The sequence below is a fragment of the Crocodylus porosus genome, unplaced genomic scaffold (assembly GCF_001723895.1).
Source record: "Crocodylus porosus isolate Cpor-Errol unplaced genomic scaffold, CroPor_comp1, whole genome shotgun sequence".
Classification (NCBI taxonomy): domain Eukaryota; kingdom Metazoa; phylum Chordata; order Crocodylia; family Crocodylidae; genus Crocodylus; species Crocodylus porosus.
The window spans coordinates 254,963,807-254,982,689 of record NW_017728886.1 but is presented as its reverse complement, the minus strand read 5'-3'; the positions used below and the strand labels follow the sequence as shown (position 1 = coordinate 254,982,689).

Sequence of the window (18,883 nt, the reverse complement as noted above, 5' to 3'; positions counted from 1 at the left end):
TTCTAGTCAGGCCCTCCAAGGCAGCTAGCCTTGCATACTCAGGGCTGGGCCAACAGTGATTAAACCGAGGCAAGCTGGCAGGGCTTCTCCAGAACGAAGCAGCCTCAGGGGCAATGGCCAGGAAAAGACAGGTATTCGTTCACTTTATCATTTTAGAAAGGAGAGAGGGAGAGAAGCAGGGGTTCGGCAAGGATCACTTTTCATCAATGATCCCAAACCAGCATGCAGCAAAGGTCCTTCCTCCTATGAAGAGCATTCATATCCAACTCTTCTTTGCTACCTCTGTGGCCCTTTATACTGTGGTACCTGAGCACCTTGCAGTCTTTAGCCTGGCAGTAAACCTGTGGGCATAAGGACCGACCGACTATTATCCCGCATTAGTGACCCAAAAAGGCTAGCTCAGGAACATCTGCGCTGCTAGCAGAACTCTTGCAGAAACACAAGGCACATCCAACCCAACTTCTTGGTAACAAGTTCAGCTAGCAAGAGCAATGTAACCCTGGTCACATGAGCTTCAGGGGTGGCATACAAGCCCACCGAGGGTCCTAGGTGCTTACATGGTGGGCTGAGCATGGCCTGTAGTTCTGGTGTGGAAAAATGTTGGGGCAGGCTTAGTGTGAGCATGCTTTGCTGCAAAGCGTTGCTATTCATTTCATGATCAGGACACCTATGTGCCTTTTTCACCCCACGGCTGGACCTGGCACTGGACCTCAGAGACTGTTCTCTGATCATCTCCCCATGACACGATGTTTAGTTTTGTTGAGTGAAGTGTTTAGTCCCTGCCTGAATTACTATAGGTTTGTAACAGTAATATTGCAACTATGGTTGACTGTGCCCAAGGAGTGAGGCTCTGAGAAAAGTTGGGGGACAGAAAAGGGCAGCTCCAGGGAGGACAGAGAGCTGGAGAAAAGGTTGTGCCGCAAATCACTGGGGAAGCCAGGGACAGGCAAGGGCTAGGGTCTTGAATGCTGGCAGCCTGCCCCTCAAGGAGCCATGCCAGGGCTGGCTTTAGGGTGTCCTTGGGGAGAGGGAGACTGAATAAGGCTTCTTCTTGGGGGGTCCTGTGGCCGGGGCATGCTTCGTGACACTAGCTCCCACTGAGGTCTGTGCTACTTAAGTTCAAGTAAGTCTCTAAAAACATACATCAAGCAAGCAAGTCCTGACTGCAGGAGAATTATTCAAAACCCGTGCATCAGCCCAGCTCCTCCAGCTGATCCAAAGACATCCTCCAATAGCTCACTCCGACAGTTGTGAACTTTAAATTTATAGCGTCTCCTGCACCGACCAGTTCCCAAACAGTGGGAGCTAAATATTTATAAAACAGGCTCTGTTTATTTAAATTTGCAGTCTGCACATGTGAAGCCCGACGTGCTGAAATCCTGAAGTGACAGCTGATTACAGAACATGGCATGAACATGCAGGATGGCATTTCATCCACCAGGCATTTCGCCTGGACACTTTGCGCTGTTGGTGGTGGTGTGTGGTGTCCTTCACTATTAACGTTGCTTCGGCTAGGGCACGCTGCTATGTTTAGTCTTCCCAGCCCCGCTCACGTGCAAGACAAGAGTGCCTATTTACCAACAGCACCAAAAGCCTCAGAGTCTGGTTTCAAGAAAGCAACCTGTAAACAGAGCTGGTGATTGTGGCATGGACAGGATGCGCTTTGAGGATGGCTTTGCTAGCAAGTCTTGTTTAAGCCTTCTCTGTAGGAACCGACTCCTTCATTGCAGGCATATACACTGCCTGGATAAGAGCAGCACAAAAGTGGTTTCATTCTGGCATCAAAACATTACCTTTAATGGTTCTCTCCCGAGGCTCAGATCCTGCAGTATGGTGCTTACCTGTGTCTATCATAGGATCAGGGACCACAACACGAGGGGCAGCCCCCCTATTTCTGCACCGAGACCCTCATGATCTTTAATGCATTTATCTCACAGTCTCTCAGTGAAGAAGAGCATTGCTATTTTCCCCATTTTACAGATCAGCAACTGAAAAACTACAAAGCTAAGGCCCAAAGTCTTAGAAGTAGGCACTAATCTGCTCAGCAACAGACAGCTTATGTGACTCAGGTCTCAGGTTTACAGATAAGAATTGCCACTTACTAGGTCAGACCAGTATCCTGTCCAGCATCCTGTGTCTCTTGGTGGCAAAGAACGGATGCTGAAAGGGAGAGTGAACAAGGTATGACCAAGTTATTTCCCACCCCCTTCCTCTTTCACTTGCAACCTCCTAAAATTTAAGGTTTGAAATACCCAAAGTTAAGCCAGCTTTCTCACTCCTTCCTAGCAAAAGACAGGTAAGCCAAGGTCCATTCAGTATATAATGGCTTTAGTTTTGATAGCCTCAAGCAAAGAGCCAACTATGTATGTACACATTAAAACATGACCAGGTCTGTCAAGCATCTTTCAAGACAAAGTGATGTACTACAGTACAGAAGAGTTAATAGCAAGCAACCTTTTCAACTATAGTCTGTCCCCCCCCACTTTAAATTTCTCAATTGGACCTACTGTACAGAGCAATGCCACAGCTGCAAACTCACTTCACTTTAAGATTATTTCCAACCCCGCTGCATTATGCAAACAACCTAATTCAACAGGCATGCCTCATATGTACAGCTGAAATATGGAAGTTTAAAGGGGTTTGTATAGTTTCACACTTGCCAATAAAGTGCATACTACGGGAGGTGGGCGAGTGGTAAAGAAAATAGCCATGATACTCTGATAATCTGGCACTATATAGTTTGGCGCTCTGGGCCTTCTTACAGTTACACTAAGCCTTGCAAGACTACTACAGAAGCATCTGCACTACTGCAGTTACCTACTGCATGCGGCTATGAAGCAAGAGGGAACTGGATGGAGAGCAAGACACAAAATAAAACCCAGATACTGCATGTATCACTTGATTTATCAAGTCAAACTAAAAAAAATCTCTCCATGTTCTGCCTTTCCTCAAGGTATGACACAGAAGACATTATCTATCCATTTGGGGTTCCTGGGTTGGAGGTGCATACCTCCCATTCCCCAACGCAGCAAGAAGCATTCATAAACCTTTGTCTGAGGGCCCTAAAAAGCAGGCCAGGCCAAGTCAAACTGAGATCCAGCTATCCAGTATATATGAGAAATGATTGATTTTATGCCTCAGCACCAAGTGGTATCAAACTCAAGTCTGCACGCTGCTGTATCAGTTATGCAAATAACCATGATATTGAAATGTGTGCATATGACTGCATACCCTTTTCTCATGTAGGCTTAAAGAAGTGCATGCACATGTACACACACACACACTTACACACACAGAGCACATGTTTAATTGGTTTCTGAAACAGGGTTCTTTCTATGAATATACATGGCTGTGCCCACACAACAAAGCAAAGCAATGCCAACATAAAAGATTAAAGAGAACATTAAATCATGTAGGAGGTTGGAAATAATGGCAACAGCTTTCATCAGTAAAACCCAAATTACCCACTCTGCACAGAGCCTCTCATCTCCTACAGAGCAAACAAAGCTACTTATTAGAGAGATGCCTTCACCATAATCTGACTTTAACAGAAACAAGAAAAGCCAGCGCTGCTTTCAAATGTTTTATTTTTCTGGCTCTCCGGGGATAGATCAATTGTCGGAAACACATGCCTTGCTATAAAGAAGGGGAAAAAAAAAACCAAAAACCCACAAATAATTGAGCTGAATGACCATCTGCCGGAGAATGCTGAGTAATAGGATATAGCGATAATTCTGCCTAGGCCCACTGAACTGACTGCTGCTTTTCATGTCGGCCACTGTCTGGAACGCTGCTCTGCCAAAAGACGGCCTTAACCAGAAGTACGACTGCACGACTGTATGACCAATAAGCCTTCAAAACCACAGCTGACTACCCTCCAGCATCATCCATGTAGTTAACTCTATAAGGGATCGGTCTTCTACACAGACACGACCAACGTGAAAAATACAACTAATATTTTACTGGAGCAACAAAAGAGAGACTCCTCTATTCATTCGGATACTAAAAACTACATGGGGTTCCTCCAGACCAAAGTGCTAAATCCAGCTATCCTTTACACAAATTGGAAGATATGAAGCAATCACTGATAACAGGAGCTATAACAGCACGTTGTATTAAAGGACTCCGTCAATATGAGATGGCTCAGTAATAGGAGAGAAGACAGGTTAGAGGGAGATGGAAAGGTCAGCGACTCTTCATGCAGCGGTCACAGGAAGGCTGGGGAGAGAGAAGCAATCTTGGCTCCGGCTCTCTGCTGTCACCTGTGCAATACAGTCCTAAGAGCAATTTTCTGTTGTAGCAAAGGGACTAGTGAATGAAAGAGGAATAATAAATAGTCAAATGTTATAATACCCGCACATTTAAGTGGCACTCCTCATCAACAGAGTGCTTCAGAGAATTAGCTTTCACATCTCCATAACATCCTGGGAAAGTAAACAGTATCACAGTGACTATGAACACGTAGATAGCACTGGTTTTCTAACAGGATTTGAAAGTCTGTGATTATCAGAGGTGTGGAGCACTCCCCAAGCCAAATTCAAGCCAGGCTAGCTAGTCACTCACCTCTGGGCCCTGTGTCCCTACAAAACAGGGTTACCATACATCCAGGTTTTCCAGACACGTCCTCTTTTTGGGTCCTCCCATCTGCGTCCCAGCAGTTTTTAAAAATATCAGCAAACGTCTGGGATTTTTCTCTGCCTCTGCTTTCCCGGCACTTCCCATGGGCTCGCCCCGGGAAGGAGCTGCTTCGGGTCAGGAGTGCAGGGTACTGTGCGTAAGGGAGCGAGGGGCAGGGCATGGACATATCACTGCCCCCCCAATAGTATAACCCCTTCCCCTCCTCCCTGCTCTCTCCTCCCCCCAACAGGTGTCCTCTTTTTTGAGAGTGGAAATATGGTAACCCTACTACAAGAGAAACAAGAGTCTACCAAGCTAAGAAGGCGGCAGAAAGCCACCAGCTACTTAGCAATATGCCTACTTTGATTGTGCCCACTTCTCTAAGTTGGTATCCAAACCAAAACAGCTCTTCCCTATGTGAACAAAAAGTGTTATCCTATTTGTCTGCTTTTGTAGGCACATTGAGGACACGAATTAACTAACTTACACTTAAAAGGAACTTGGAAGCTGGCAAGGATACAGTGCGATGATCCTCTCTCAGCCCACTCAAATTTTCAAAACCAGATACAGAACGATCTCTATATGTAGTGCCCGGTAACACTGAGAGTCAAAGCCAGTTAGTCTGGAAAGGCTATTGAATTTTAACAGAGACATAAATTCCATTGGAGTCACAACTTTTTTCTTTTTTTTCCCTTCCTTGCCTGCACTTTAACAAACTACAAATTCCAAAGAAGTGAAGAAAGAGAAACTGAGGATGATATGAATAAATTCCAGAGAGTTTTCAGCATTATTTTAACTAAAAAGGAATTTCCTTTCTAGTCATCCAAAGACAAAGTAGCCTAACTCCTGTGTGTTACAAGTGTGTAATGCTCATCTGTGGGATTTCTTTTTCTGGCACCGTGCCTCTTTAACAATGCAAAATTTAAAAAGCTTACTATTGATAAGCAGAACACACATTAGGGATTGAGAAAGTTAACTAGGAACCAGGTCAGAAAGAGTAAGGGTTTGTCTTCACAGGAAAGCTGTTACAAACCAAGCCAGGGTGTGAATCTGAAGTGCAGTTAGCATTCCTCACCATCTTCCACGGTGGACACACTTACTTAGCTTTTTTGGGATTTAGCGCAGGGCTGTTCAAGCAGCCCCAGCAGCTGCCTCTCCCACTGCCACGTGGCAGGGGTGGGTCTGTGCGCCACCTACACATCCTGGGGGGTGGGATGTGCTGCCACTATAGACCACATACGAGGGGGGAGAAAGGGGCTATCCCCACAGCATGTGGCCCATGCTGTATGGCATCACCAACGGCAGCCCCTGACCATAAAGATGGGCAGCCCTGATTTAGTGTAAACCACTTCCATAGTAGACTGAATTACACCACATTCATTCAAAAAAGGCACTCTTCCTGCATGGTTGTGCCCCTGGAAAGCTGGTGGGGATGGTTATTCTGGGTTATTTTCGTCTGCAGACCGCCCTGCCAATGCACTAGGATTTGAGAAGCGTTATTGCATGGCTTCCGCTCTGTGGCCTATGCAACTAGGTCAACCACAGTTACCAGGTCAACCACCAGTCAACCCCCCCCATCGATTTTGGGACTGCTTTTAAGGAACTCCTGCAGCACCTGGGCCCTGCCATACAACGCATTGGCATCAGTCACTGACAACTGACAGAGAGCAGATTTAAGCCAGACATCACGCACAAGAGATCCAGGTTTGCCAGAAAGTGCCTGTGGTCGATTAAGGACAACTCCTGTCTGCGATCTCACATGCAAGGAGCAAAACTGAAGTCAGAGTCACAAGGAGGGCGAGGGCGAGGGCAGGGACCCATGGAAGAGCAGAGGCTCACAGGCACTTGCAGAACCAGGGCCATGACCCAACTGCCAAACCGTGCGGTGGGAATAGCAATTGCCCCCTTTCCGTCTTGTCCATAGTGACTTCAGGGTCCTTCAGGCTGAGATTCCTACTACGCATCGGTAAAGAAACCCGGCACAAGGGGATTCCTTCAGAAGACTCAGTGCCCTAATTTTCACCCGGTGATGCTTATGTTACAGCCGTAAAACCAAAGGAATCAGCAATTGGTTTCTTCTTACGTCTTTCCAAATTAGACCTGGCTGAACAACAAGGATTCCAGTAGGTGAAACATGTAGGGGCGTCTTTATTTTTTATTCTGGTTTTAATCCAGTAGGGTTTTTACACGTATGATATTTTTAAAGCTTTCCACAAACTGGAAGTTCTGAGACTCACATTTTGGTTTCACTGACGCTAGAAAACAGGGTTTCTGAAACAAAAAATGTGCTTCCCCGGCCCTGCAGCTGCTCTGGGAAACCGCATTCTTGTCTAAATTCCCAGTTACTATTAGCAGCTGTGAAAAATCAAGAATGCCAAATTTCACTTGATCCGCTATAGGACTCCCAGGCAGCCCCAACATGCCACTGTAGGGCTTCCAGGCTCTAGGTCTTGGAAATGCAGCAGGGACCCTAGAAGCTCAGGTTCCCAGGGACACAGACTGCCCCAGGGCAAAGGACCCAGTTTCCAGCATCCCCAGCCAACAGGCAACCTGCCTGGATGGGCCTGTCCCAGAGCTGCACACCCTGGAGGCACTTGGTTGCCAGCTCTGAAGCAACCCTGAATGTCTGCTCCAAGACCACAAACCCTGGAGCATGACCAGGTCCTTTTGGTAACCATGGCCAACATGCTCCTACACACCAATCCGCCTACATAAAATGGTAGAGTTTGTAGAGTAACTCCCAGTAAGCTGGCCTTTACAACTCTGAATAGCTGACAAACAGTAACCTGAAGCAAATCCTATACTCTCTTATTCTACATTCAACCACAGCTTGCTGCTTTTTAAACCTGAAGCAGTAGAGTATTTCTGTCTAGCTCCAGAAGGAAACAGCACAGACAGTATTTCTCAGCGCATCAAGAGAATATCTGCTGTAGATTTCACAAAATAATGTTACTAATCATCTCCATTTCATTTTATATGAGCAGTGCTATACAAATGTGGTCCACAATACCAGTGTCCTCCCTAGTTAGTAATTTTGTTGTGCAACGGGTATTGTTGGTCGTGTTTATCTGCCACTTGAAATCAGCCGCTAAACTAATTAGAAGATAATCCGCCTTCAAATCTCAAAGGCTTCAAAACTGTATCCAGTGCACCCAGAAGAGAGACTTTAGTACATTTCAGAATCCAATCCCTGTATTAGAAGGCCTCTTGGGAGGCTTCTGACATGCTTGGCACGTCAGCCAAATCAACAACACAACTTTTATATTTTAATGACATGGGACAATTTCATTAAGAATTCCGATATATTAAGCCCCACTACTCTTTTTGGCAGACTAAAGCACAAGAATATAGATGATCAATACCTAAAACGCTGTAGAGTCCTTCAAATTAATATAGTGATTCAAGAGTTTGGCAGATACTGCTGCATGCAGCAGTAATAGATCTTCTTATATTATCTTACTTTCAGTATCATATTATTTCTACATTATCCTCTTAAAAAGACAACTCAAAAAAGAGATATAGTCCATTACACCACTAAGCCATAGCAGGTGCAGTTTCACATAACAAAGGCAAATGCCATATATTTAAAAAAAAAAAAAAAGGGGGGGAGGGGGAGAAGAATTATACTTTAAAAGCAGCTACAAAGAGACTTTAAGTCAATATGAGGCACAGAATGACATCTTGAATCAATAAGTAGTTGAGCGTTCAGCACATGCTGGTCTCATTACTAAAGGACTTTTCTAAGTCCCTCTTGCTAGACCAGAAATTTGATCTTGTGTATGTACCAGTACAGGTCAATATACTACTTGGTCTCAGACCTCTGCAAAAAACAGGGAGGGTAGGCACAAGGTGTCGTAGCATTTGGGTTACTCGTCAGCAAGAATTCAGCAGAGCAGTGTAATGGAGAAAGCATTGCAAAATGGGTAAACAGATGAGAACAGTATACAAGAAGTAAAAGATTGAGAGTGTTTCCATATTACACAACTTTTCATTTCTAGGGACCAAGGAGGTCAGAAGTCTGGCTCAGGTGCACAACCTCCCTTCTGGCCTAGCTGGACTCTCAGGATCTCACCAGTGCTGGATACTTCTGAGCAGCCCAGTTACATAAGTTATATAATATACTAATTTCTCTTCTTCAGTGTCCTGGAGTTTTCTTGCGAGGATGGCAGAAGGAATGCCAAGCTCAAGAGCCATCCATCTCATCAATGGACAACAGCAAAGGTGGTCAAGGGGAACTCTGGCATGCAGCTACTATTGGTAAGGAAGGCACTAGGGGAGGAGTGACTGCAGAGATCACTGGCTCAAAAGGCCTGGGTCTGGACGGCAGAGCGTGCTAGACTGCAGTATGACGCACATAATGTTTGACTAAGAATAAAATAATTCCGCAACCCACGTTCTCACTGCTTTAATTGCGCTGCTTTCGTGTAAGCAGCAGCACAGGAATCATTAGGAGTTGAATGAAGAGACGGACAATGAAGGAGGATGGAGGGAAATGGAGGGAAAGATAAAGTATGTGCCAGAGGGGGAAGACGACCAGAGACTCAAAGGAGACCTAGCTCAGCAATCCCCTAAGAACTTTCTGAAATACCTCCCCGTCGCATCACTTGGAAGGCTACAGTCAAACACAGACCAGTCTAGAGAGCTCTTGCAGACCTGTGCAAGAGATAGTACAATGCACTCAACGTATCAAAGTATCCAAAAGGAAGTAAGCAGTAAAGAAAGCTGTGCCAGATCCACCTGACTCAACGGCACTAGCTGCTAGTGCTGCCGAATGAGTCCAAAGGAAAGTAGAAGCTAGACTGCCCTGAACCAAAGAACAGATTAGCACCTCTTGGGTGCCTCCCATATGAACAGACTATTCACATACCAATCAACTCCTACAAGGACAGGGAAAAATAATAATTTCTTGCCTTAGGACCACGTCATCGGATCTTTCCAAATTCAGGGTATTTTTTTATGCATGTGTACAGGAGGGTGGGGTGGGGGAGCCAAGAAGGTAAGAGGTCCACAGAAAGACCTGCACTAAACACTCCAAAAGTTAGGCGCTGATTTTAGGTACCTAACCTGAGATCTCTTTAAAGTAGGGGCTTGGTTTTCAGAGAGGGAGGGATCAGTCTTTAATTTAGACCCAAGGAAGGTGTCAGAGGGGCTGTCAGAAACGGACTGACGCAAACTCCATTTAGGACTTGGCTTTTGACAGCTTTCAGAGCACTTTAGACAAATTTTTGTAGAAGAATGAACCCTCATCTAGCCTGGGAAAGCATCTCTAGATTAAACTGTCTTCTTTTCCCATATTTAAATAGACCCAACATACAAAGAACGTAAGACTCCATAAGAGAGTTACCATTGTCAAATTTATTCTTTAACAGCTTGGGAGTTTGATCTTCTACATGAAAGCTTTACAAAAATGCAGCTCCCTGTATCTGTTGTCAGCTGAAGAAAGATTTGAAAAGCTTGTCATTTCAGTGTTTGTCTGTACTGGGTACTAAAAGATTCCTCTCTAAATGGTTAGTCATCACTGGAACATCTCTGCAATGTGCAGACAATGTTGTTCACCTCCATGCAATCATGTGTAAATCTGACCTAGCACATACATGGCTTTATATATTGTTGCCATAATCCCAAAATCAATTATGTGCTTTTGAAACCATGGGACACAGACACAGACAGACGCACACAAAGAGCCTAACCAGAGTGGGTTTTCATTAACAGCATGTCACAATTCAATACACTCAAATGTAAGGTTATGGAGCAGAAGCAAATGCTTACAATGGGAAAGAACTGTACTAAACGCATACAGCCTATCATCCTCCGTTTGTAATGCATCTCCCTCTGGGCACCATCCACATATGACATTGCTCTCACCCTCAGCTAGAAAAGTTAGGATTAAAAGTCTTGCCAGCACAGCCAACAAGCGGTGAGATTTTTCTGATATCACTGTGCTAACAAAAACCTGAGTATTGCTTCAATCATGACAGCAAACAAATCCTTCCAATAGGACATCCTAGTTTTATTCAGGGAAGTGGCATAAACACTACTGGCATATATAGCTACAGCTATGCACCAGTACTGCTTATATCACTTCCCTGAATAAAACTAGGATGTCCTGTTGGAAGGACTTGTTTGCTGTTATGATTGAGGCGATACTCGGGCTATAGCTATACAGAGAGACTATACATATACATATACAAGACTAACCTCATCTCTGAAAATGCTTGCTGGTATCCATCCATCCATTAGGGTTGTGTGAAATTTCGCCAGCCGTTTCATTTCAACACTGTTTCGAACAATTTCAAAGTCAAAACAGCAAAATCAAAACAAAACAAAGGCCCTCGAAATAGCCTCAAAACAAAAAAAGGCTGGTTAAAATGTTTCAACTTTCGAAACATTTCTATCATAGACTTGTCGTAGCCTATGAAGTCTACCTGAGCTGACTTCCCATCCCCAGTGCAGAGACAGCAAGGCAGCCCACCTGGGCTGCGTCCTCGTCCCCCACACTAGATCGTGCCGGGGGCTGGGGGCAGCCCAGCTGGGCTGTTTTCCCATCCCCCATCCTAGATCAGCGCAATCTAGCACAGGCGGGGGACGCAGCCAGCTGATCTGACTCCCCATCCCCAGCAAAACTTGAAACAGCATCAAAACAGACTTTCTATTTAAATGGAACAAAACAGCTATTTCGACTCAAAATGAAATTCGAGACGAAACACTGTTCCATCGAACTGTTGAAACTCAAGGCAAAACGGAACAGTGCCATTTTGCACAGCCCTACTATCTATTGCTACCTATATAGCTGGTACACCTATACCAGCAAGCATTTTCAGAGACACTGTTAGTCTTTTGGCTCTCCTCAGCACACATTCACTGTTTTTGTATCTCACTGAAAACATAACTTAAGAGCACTAGTGAGGCTGCTCTAACTTACAGTGGTGCCAGACTTGGCAAAGTGGCAACACAGAAGTTGATGCAAGTCAGAAGCAGCAAAACTGAGAACAAGTCTACTTAAATGCAGAAGTCACCACAACTCAGAATGGGGAGCTGTAACCATCTACCCAGAATACAATAAAGATACAGAGGCAAGCATGTATACAACAGTAATTAAACTTTGCCTGACTTTTTAACCAAGATTAGCAGTGACGCCAAATTGTCAATGCGTCAAACGAGTGAGGCAAGCTTTGTGGTGCTGACTAGGGGGTTAGGACAGGAGTGGCCAACCTGCGGCAGACATGCCACAAGTGACACGGGCAATCTTTGTGTGTGGCACGCAGCAAACAGAAGAGCAGAAAGGCAGCACAGCATCAGATAGGGCAGGAAGCAAAAAGCAGAGCAGCAGATTGGGTAGGGAGTACAGGGCAGGGAGCAGAAAGCAGAGCAAGAGAGCAGGCAGCCGGAGGAGATCAGACTGGCACTCAAGGAGTGTTGCAGGGCTAATTTATGTCATGCCTGCCAAAAAGGCTGACCTCCACTGGATTAGATGACACCAAACTGCATTTCCACTTGTAACCCAAGCTGTCCAGGTGAGTGTTTAAGGCCTCTAATTAAGTTCTTCTTTGGTCACCCTAGGGGAGTAACACTTCCTACTGAACAGCTCCTCAGGAGAACAAAAAAAGAAAGCCAATTCCTCTGCCATATATGCTACAATGGGCCTTTTCAGGAGCTGGACAATGGCGAGTACAGAGTTGTTCTGGAATCTCTTTATCAAATTAGTCACCGCAAAAAGGGAAAGGACTTCCGATATCTCTAGTAAAGTGTTTGCTTAAGTCATATCGGTAAGAAAAAAAAAATTCCTGCCTCCATTGACCCTTTCCTTCTTAGAAGCCTTTGCAATTGCTACGAGACTACCATTCGTGGGAATGTTGTGTTCCTTTTTCATGCAAGATAAGAATCAAGCTCTTCTGACAAATCTCCGCTCTCAGGACTTTCCTCTCCTTGAAATGTTATTTCAGATTAAAGCAGGGCACAAGTTTAAAGCACAATAACGACTCTAGAAGAACTCCTGGTATAAAACAACTCATTGTATTAGTTTATAATGGGGCATGAGCTCTAAACTCAAGGACAGTGTCCAAGACAGAGCAAAATATTCACGATGTTACCCACACTCTTAGATTTTGAATTGCCTAAAAATTTAAACACAAGCAAGGAGCAGAGCAAAGCAAAGCAAAGCAAAGCAAAGCAAAGCAGGAGAGGTCCCTAAGAGCCAGGCTGATCTCAACCTTGTGTTGAGGCTGAGCTAAAGTCAGGGTAGCTCTGACCTTGCTCTTGAGGGACTATTTACTGGCTGAGCTAGTAGGTGCTCAGCATACTCTGGCCATGAAGTGCAACCTGAAGGATTGTGAAGGAAGTAGAGGCCCAGGCTAACTTGGCTCTACCACTGACAAGGACCCTGCCTACAGGAGGGAGACAACCAGGTCTTTTTGTGCTCCTTTTGCATCATCACCTAAGTGACACAGTTCTCCAAACACGTTTCACAAATCTCCTGAGCCAAGTGAGTTTCATACCAGATCTGGACAAAAGAGTCAGAGATCTGCATGGGAAATCTGGGCAGTTTTGACTGGGTTCAGGGAGCTAGGAGACTGAGGAGGGTGGGAACACACACATATAAATCATATAACAGTATCACCCTCGAGAGAGACAGACAGACCCACACACACAAGTATGATCTTAGGAGGAGGCTGAAGCCATTTCACTGGGGTCACAGCATGAGGCAGTAGTAGATGCATGCTATGGTTACTATATGCCTGGGTTTTCTTAAACATGTCTTCTTTTTGGACCCTCCCATTTCCATCCAATTTTCTGAAATATCAGCAAATGTCTAGGACGTTTCTCTGCCTCCGTTTTCCTGGCTTGCCCCAGCAAGGAGCTGCTTGGGGCTGGGGTGGGAGGGAAATCAATTTGAGGCAGGGGGCATCACATTGTCTGTGTGCCAACCTGGCAGGAGCAGGCAGGTAAGTCGGTGGGGGGGGTGGAGGGCCAGGGGTTGCAGGGTGAGTGTGTACATGCACATATGAATACCCGTCCATGCTGGGGTTGCAGCAGGGCAGAGGCAGGGGAGGTGCCTGCCCCTCCAGTGGGGGAGGCGGTAGGTTCTTTGGGGGCAGCAGGGCTGGGGGACTGTGGGTCAGGAGCATGGGGCACAGGCAGTGCCAGGGGCCTGTGGGTCAGGAGTGAGGGGTTTCAGCAGGGACGGGGGTGCTGCAGGTTGGGAGTGAGGGACATCAGCATGGTTGAGGGGCAGGGTAATGTAGGTTGGGAGTGAAAGGCAGCAGCAGGGCTGAGGGGTATATCAGTGTCTCGCCCCTTCCTCCCCCACACGTGTCCTCTTTTCTGAAACTGGAAATATGGTAACCTACCATGCAGAAGACCTGTATTCTAATATCCACTGCTACCCCTATCCTTTAAACCAGGGGTGACCAATTATTTGGGCTGGAGAGCCACTTAGGGAGTTCTGGCAAGCTCTTATGGGCTGGGGCAGCTTCCTTCCCCTTCTGCCCCCTCCCAACAGCTCAGCAAAACTCCCTAAGTGGCGCTGCTCTGCACTAAGTGGGCAGTTCGGACAGGGCTGAGTAGGCGGAGAACAACATCCAGGGGTGGGACAGGAGGGCAGGGCCACGATCTACTTCTCACGTGCCCCTGCAATGGGCAGCTGTTCTGCAGGCAGGGGCATGCAGGGAGCAGATCATGGCTCTGCCCCAGCTGCAGCCCTGCACTGTTACTACCCTGTAGTCCTGGTGTCTCCACGGAGGTCAGCTGGGACCCATACTTGCAGGGAATGCAGCAAGGTGGACAGGATGGGGTATGGCGGGGGGAGGGAGTCCCATCCAGGAGGGGCCGGGATCTTGGGGCAGTGACAGTACGGGGTGGGGGCCTGGGGCAGAGCCACAGTCCGCTCCCCCCATGCCCCAGCCCACAGAGACAGTACCATCACCTGGATGCTCAGGCAGCAGATTGCAGTTCTGCCCTGGGCCCCAGCCCTGCGCTGTCACCACCCTGTGATCCCACTCCTAAGTACCCATCCCACTCCAAGACGCTGCTCCCTGCCCACCTGCAGCCCCATCCCATCCATCCAACTGCAAATCGTGCCCATGCAGGTCCCAGTCTCGGTGGCAGGTGTGGGGTAGACAGGCCAGGGTGCCTGAGCAGCAGGGCTGGGGCTGGCAGCAGCCAGAAGGACCTGCTGCCGCTGCGGCTGCTGGGAAGCAAATTCAGCCACCACACCACCCTAGCCCTGATGTGCACCTGGGGCAGTGGGACCGGCCGCACACACCACAGCCCAGGCTGCCTCTTGTGCCTGGACCAGGTGGGACCAAAGAACCCACTGCAGACTAGACAAAATCCATTGGTGGGCTGGATCCAGCCCATGGGCCGTATTTTGCCAGCCCTGCATTAAAAGATGCTATATGGAAGTGCTCTTGCTTCACTTGAGAAAAAATACATCTCTCAATTTTCAGGGCAACACCAAGTTTTTTGTGCTGGACAGCAGAATGCTCCATGGGGAAAGACAATTCAGTGGGTTTAAGACAAATGCTAAGTGACCAGGTACAAAGTGTGCCGAATGCGTAGTTCCTGTTAGCTGAAATACAGAAGTGCTAAGCATAAGCACAGGGTCCAATTTCAGCTCCAGGACGTTTTGCCCAGTGACATCAAATCTTCAGAGCGTTGCCAACGCACCCGCATCACTCTGCCAGTCCTTGTGGTTATCTCCCTTTGGATCTCAGTAAGTCTGTTGTGCAACTAATCTAGTCCTCTGTTATGTGATGGAAGTTTGTTTCCATGACTAACAGGGGCTTTTTGCACAGATCTTCCCTCTTGATCTGACTCCTGACCTTCAATAAATCTACAAAGATGACCTATGAACTGCTATTACATTTACTACAGATGCACTGCTGAGTTGGTATTGAGCACAAGATTTCCTTATTCATAATAAAAAAATATACATTTTGTTCTAAATCCTTGTTCATGGGGGGAAGGCGGGAAGGGGGCAGAATTGACCTACAAAAGACATTTAAAATCAAACTTTAGTTGACTGATGGGTATTTCCCTCCCCCTCACACACCTCTACCCCCTTTAGTCTGATATAACTGTGCTTACAAAGCAAAATAATGAAATCTCAGACTTCTTTAATGCTTCACAAAATGCCTGTGGGAATGCAGAATAAATTTCCAGCTAAACATGTGCAGTGGGTTTTTTTTCTCTTTAAGTGCCTCCTGTTATTAAATCAGAAGACCAGAGGCCAGATTAAGCAAGCTACATTTTTTTCCTTCTCATTCATTAAAATATATTAATACTTATATTAAAATAATTTTTGTGGCAATACATAGCAAAATGGCTTGTGTGGAAACCAACAGGACAATTTACTTACTATTCAAAGCAGTTACCTATAAACATTAAAATTCATTAATTAGCACTAGAACCACCCATCATTTCGTTCTAAATTTAGATAAGAATCATTTTCATTTAAAACTTCAAAATTAGATCCCCTTTTTTCTAGATAAATCACCTTCTAAAGGATTCTGTATTTTTTTCTAATACATTTAAATTAAGAGGTGGCCGACTGGATAAAAACACTCTAATCATCCCCTTTAAAATTAAATAACCAAGCTCGATCAGTAGATTTATAAAGCATGTCTGATACAGGTTATAAATATACTGGATACTCGGATGACTGGCTAGAGGGGAGACAGCAGGAGGAATAATTAGCAATGGATAGGAGCTACATCATCCCTTTCTTCAGACTCTATGATCAGGATAAATATTCAAACTTCTTAACTATGTATGCACATAACGTTCTTTGGGTAAATATGATAGCTTTTATCAGATCAACTGAATAGTTGGAAAAATTGTTCTTTTCAAGCTTTTGGGTACAAACACCCTTTTTCAGGCAGAGGGAGAGCCTGAAGAAGGGTGTTTGCACCCAAAAGCTTGCAAAGAACAATTTTTCCAACTACTCAGTTGGTCTAATAAAAGCTATCACATTTACCCAAAGGACCCTGTCTGCCTATGTCCTTAGACCAGGGGCGAGCAAAACGCAGCCCGTGGGCCAGATGTGGCCCGCCAAGCCTTTCTATCCGGCCCACGGGGCCCCTAAAAAATTTAGAAAATTAGTATTTATCTGCCCCTGGCTGCATGTCACACAGCCCTTGATGGCTTGCCAAAAAACTCAGTAAGCTACCCTCCACCCAAAATAATTGCCCGCCCTGTCTTTGACCAACACAGCTACAACCAACATCCCCAAAACTATGTATGCACACACCCTACTGTAATCCCCACATACAATTATACCATATAAAATAATTTGCATATGCATACATGAATAGAGACATGTTGAAAACAATGCTGAGCACACGCTTGAGTCAATATCTCCATTACTTACCTTGATACCTTTTGAGGCTCGCCCATTTCTAGACTTATACTGACTATGATTACAGGGGGGTTCAGGAACACGGCAATTAGAGTAGAAGCCACCTGTGTGGGGAGGAGGGGAAGACACTGGATTTGTTGCATCTCCTTAGCACAAATGTCACCAAGCTCTCCATGGAGGTGAATGAAGGCAGGCCATGCTTCTTAAGAGCTCCCCTTTTGAGTCTGCCTGCATGTATAGTGACTTTACAAGAGCATATTCTTGCAAGCAGAACAAAATGCTAATATTTTCATTGTAAAAATAAAATTAAGTTCTACAGAAAACCACAGGGATATTTAAAACTCCATGAAAACCCTACAGCCTCAAACTCCAGGTGTCAGATGAGCTTGCAGGTGTTCTGCGCCCATTAAATCTTTTGACTGGGCCTTTGAGTCGACTGGGAGTCAAAAGCCACTGGTAGTCTAGAGATGGCATTGATCATGGCTCCCTGCAGTAAGCTGCTTATAGCAGTCCTGCGCACTACTACATTCCCCCTCCCACAACCACCCAGAAGAAAAAAAGCGGCTGCACTTCTTTAATGGGAGGCACTTCTTTAATGGCACCGGCAGCTTGCAAAACACTGGATTCCTTTAGGATACAAGGCACCTTCTGTAAATGCAAGATTACTACTGTAATTAACTCTGTAAAAAAAAGTGAAAAAGACAACCTCAAACAAATCTGCATTTCAAGATATTTGCTCTCTCCTTGAATAAGAAAAGATAACCCTCAAACAAAGGCCAAACAGTTGGACAGGCTGAACTGAACCCATAGCAGATCAGGGCGAGAAGCAAATTGTTAAGAGTCCAAACATCAGGAAATGCAACCGGGCAGTGAACTAGGAAGCCACACACTTACCTGCCACAGAGAGTGATCCTGTGCTTGAAGATGTGCAAGTAAGGGGGCCTGGAAAATATCTCCCGAATACAACAACAGTTTCTCCTCCCTGTGAAACGTAACAGAAGGTATTCCAGTAAAAATGACAAAATTTCCAACGACATATAATCCTCAGAGAATGGAGACACCCCATCCACTCTGGCAGCAAAAGAAGAAGAAAAAAAAAGGAGCTACATCTGCTTTTCCAAGATGTTCCATCCATAGCTGATCTTCGACAGAGGTGATGGTGCTTCTGTAAATCCAGCGATCCTGGAAACCCTTGACGGCTGGGTGGGCTAGAACACATGGCTCCTCATGGCTTTTGCTAGACCAGTCGAGGAATCAGATCCCAGTCCTTGAAAAAGAGCAGAAACAAAGAGACTGTTACATGGGAGATGGGCAGAGAGGGAAGGAAAAAGCAGCAACTCTTCACACTACACTTCCTACACATTCCAGACTAAGAGACTTACACCCGCACAATTTGGTACCTTTCAATTTGCATCTGCAGGTTACTAAGAAACTAAAGAGTACTTTTTAAAACAAAAGCTGTCTAGTCCACATATTTGCACACCTGTTTTACAAAGCTTACCAATTTGTGAATTCACAAATCCCCTTTGAAGAGTCAACTGTTTAAGATCCTCACTTGCAGCAAGTAACAAACATAGAAAAAAAAAAAGATAAATAAAAGAGGGCCACAGCTCAAAACAACTCTTCATCTACTGGTCACATACTTGTAAAAGATTTGGAAGGATTTTATTTGATCATGTTAAAAAAAGAAAAAAAATGTGGGAGTGGGGAAAGGACTTTTTCAATCCCCTGGCCAGAGGTGACAAGGAAGGAAAAGGATACAGATAGAAAAGAAGTGCCTGTTCATGACTGCATGCGTTCATGTCTTGATGAGAAACTGTTTAAATACTGCTCCCACACAAGTGCACAGTTGAAAAATTTGGGCCAAAAATCGTGCACGAGATATTTGTGGAAAGGCAGTTTATGCACATC

At 45.5% G+C, this 18,883-nt stretch overlaps 1 long non-coding RNA gene across 2 annotated transcripts in view; it reads right to left on the bottom strand.

Moving 5' to 3' along the window:
• Nucleotides 1–18,233, bottom strand: part of LOC109322004 — a 153,600-nt gene extending 135,367 nt beyond the window's left edge. Inside the window, exons 1-3 of one of the 2 annotated variants that reach the window (XR_002104275.1) lie at nt 17,867–18,233; nt 16,985–17,076; nt 9,601–10,146 (exon numbers count right to left, since the gene is read on the bottom strand). This is a non-coding gene — a long non-coding RNA (uncharacterized LOC109322004). Of the gene's footprint in view, nt 1–9,600; nt 10,147–16,984; nt 17,077–17,866 lie in introns of those variants that run through there. The other variant, XR_002104274.1, reaches the window with a different exon arrangement.
• Nucleotides 18,234–18,883: the final 650 nt, after the last annotated feature.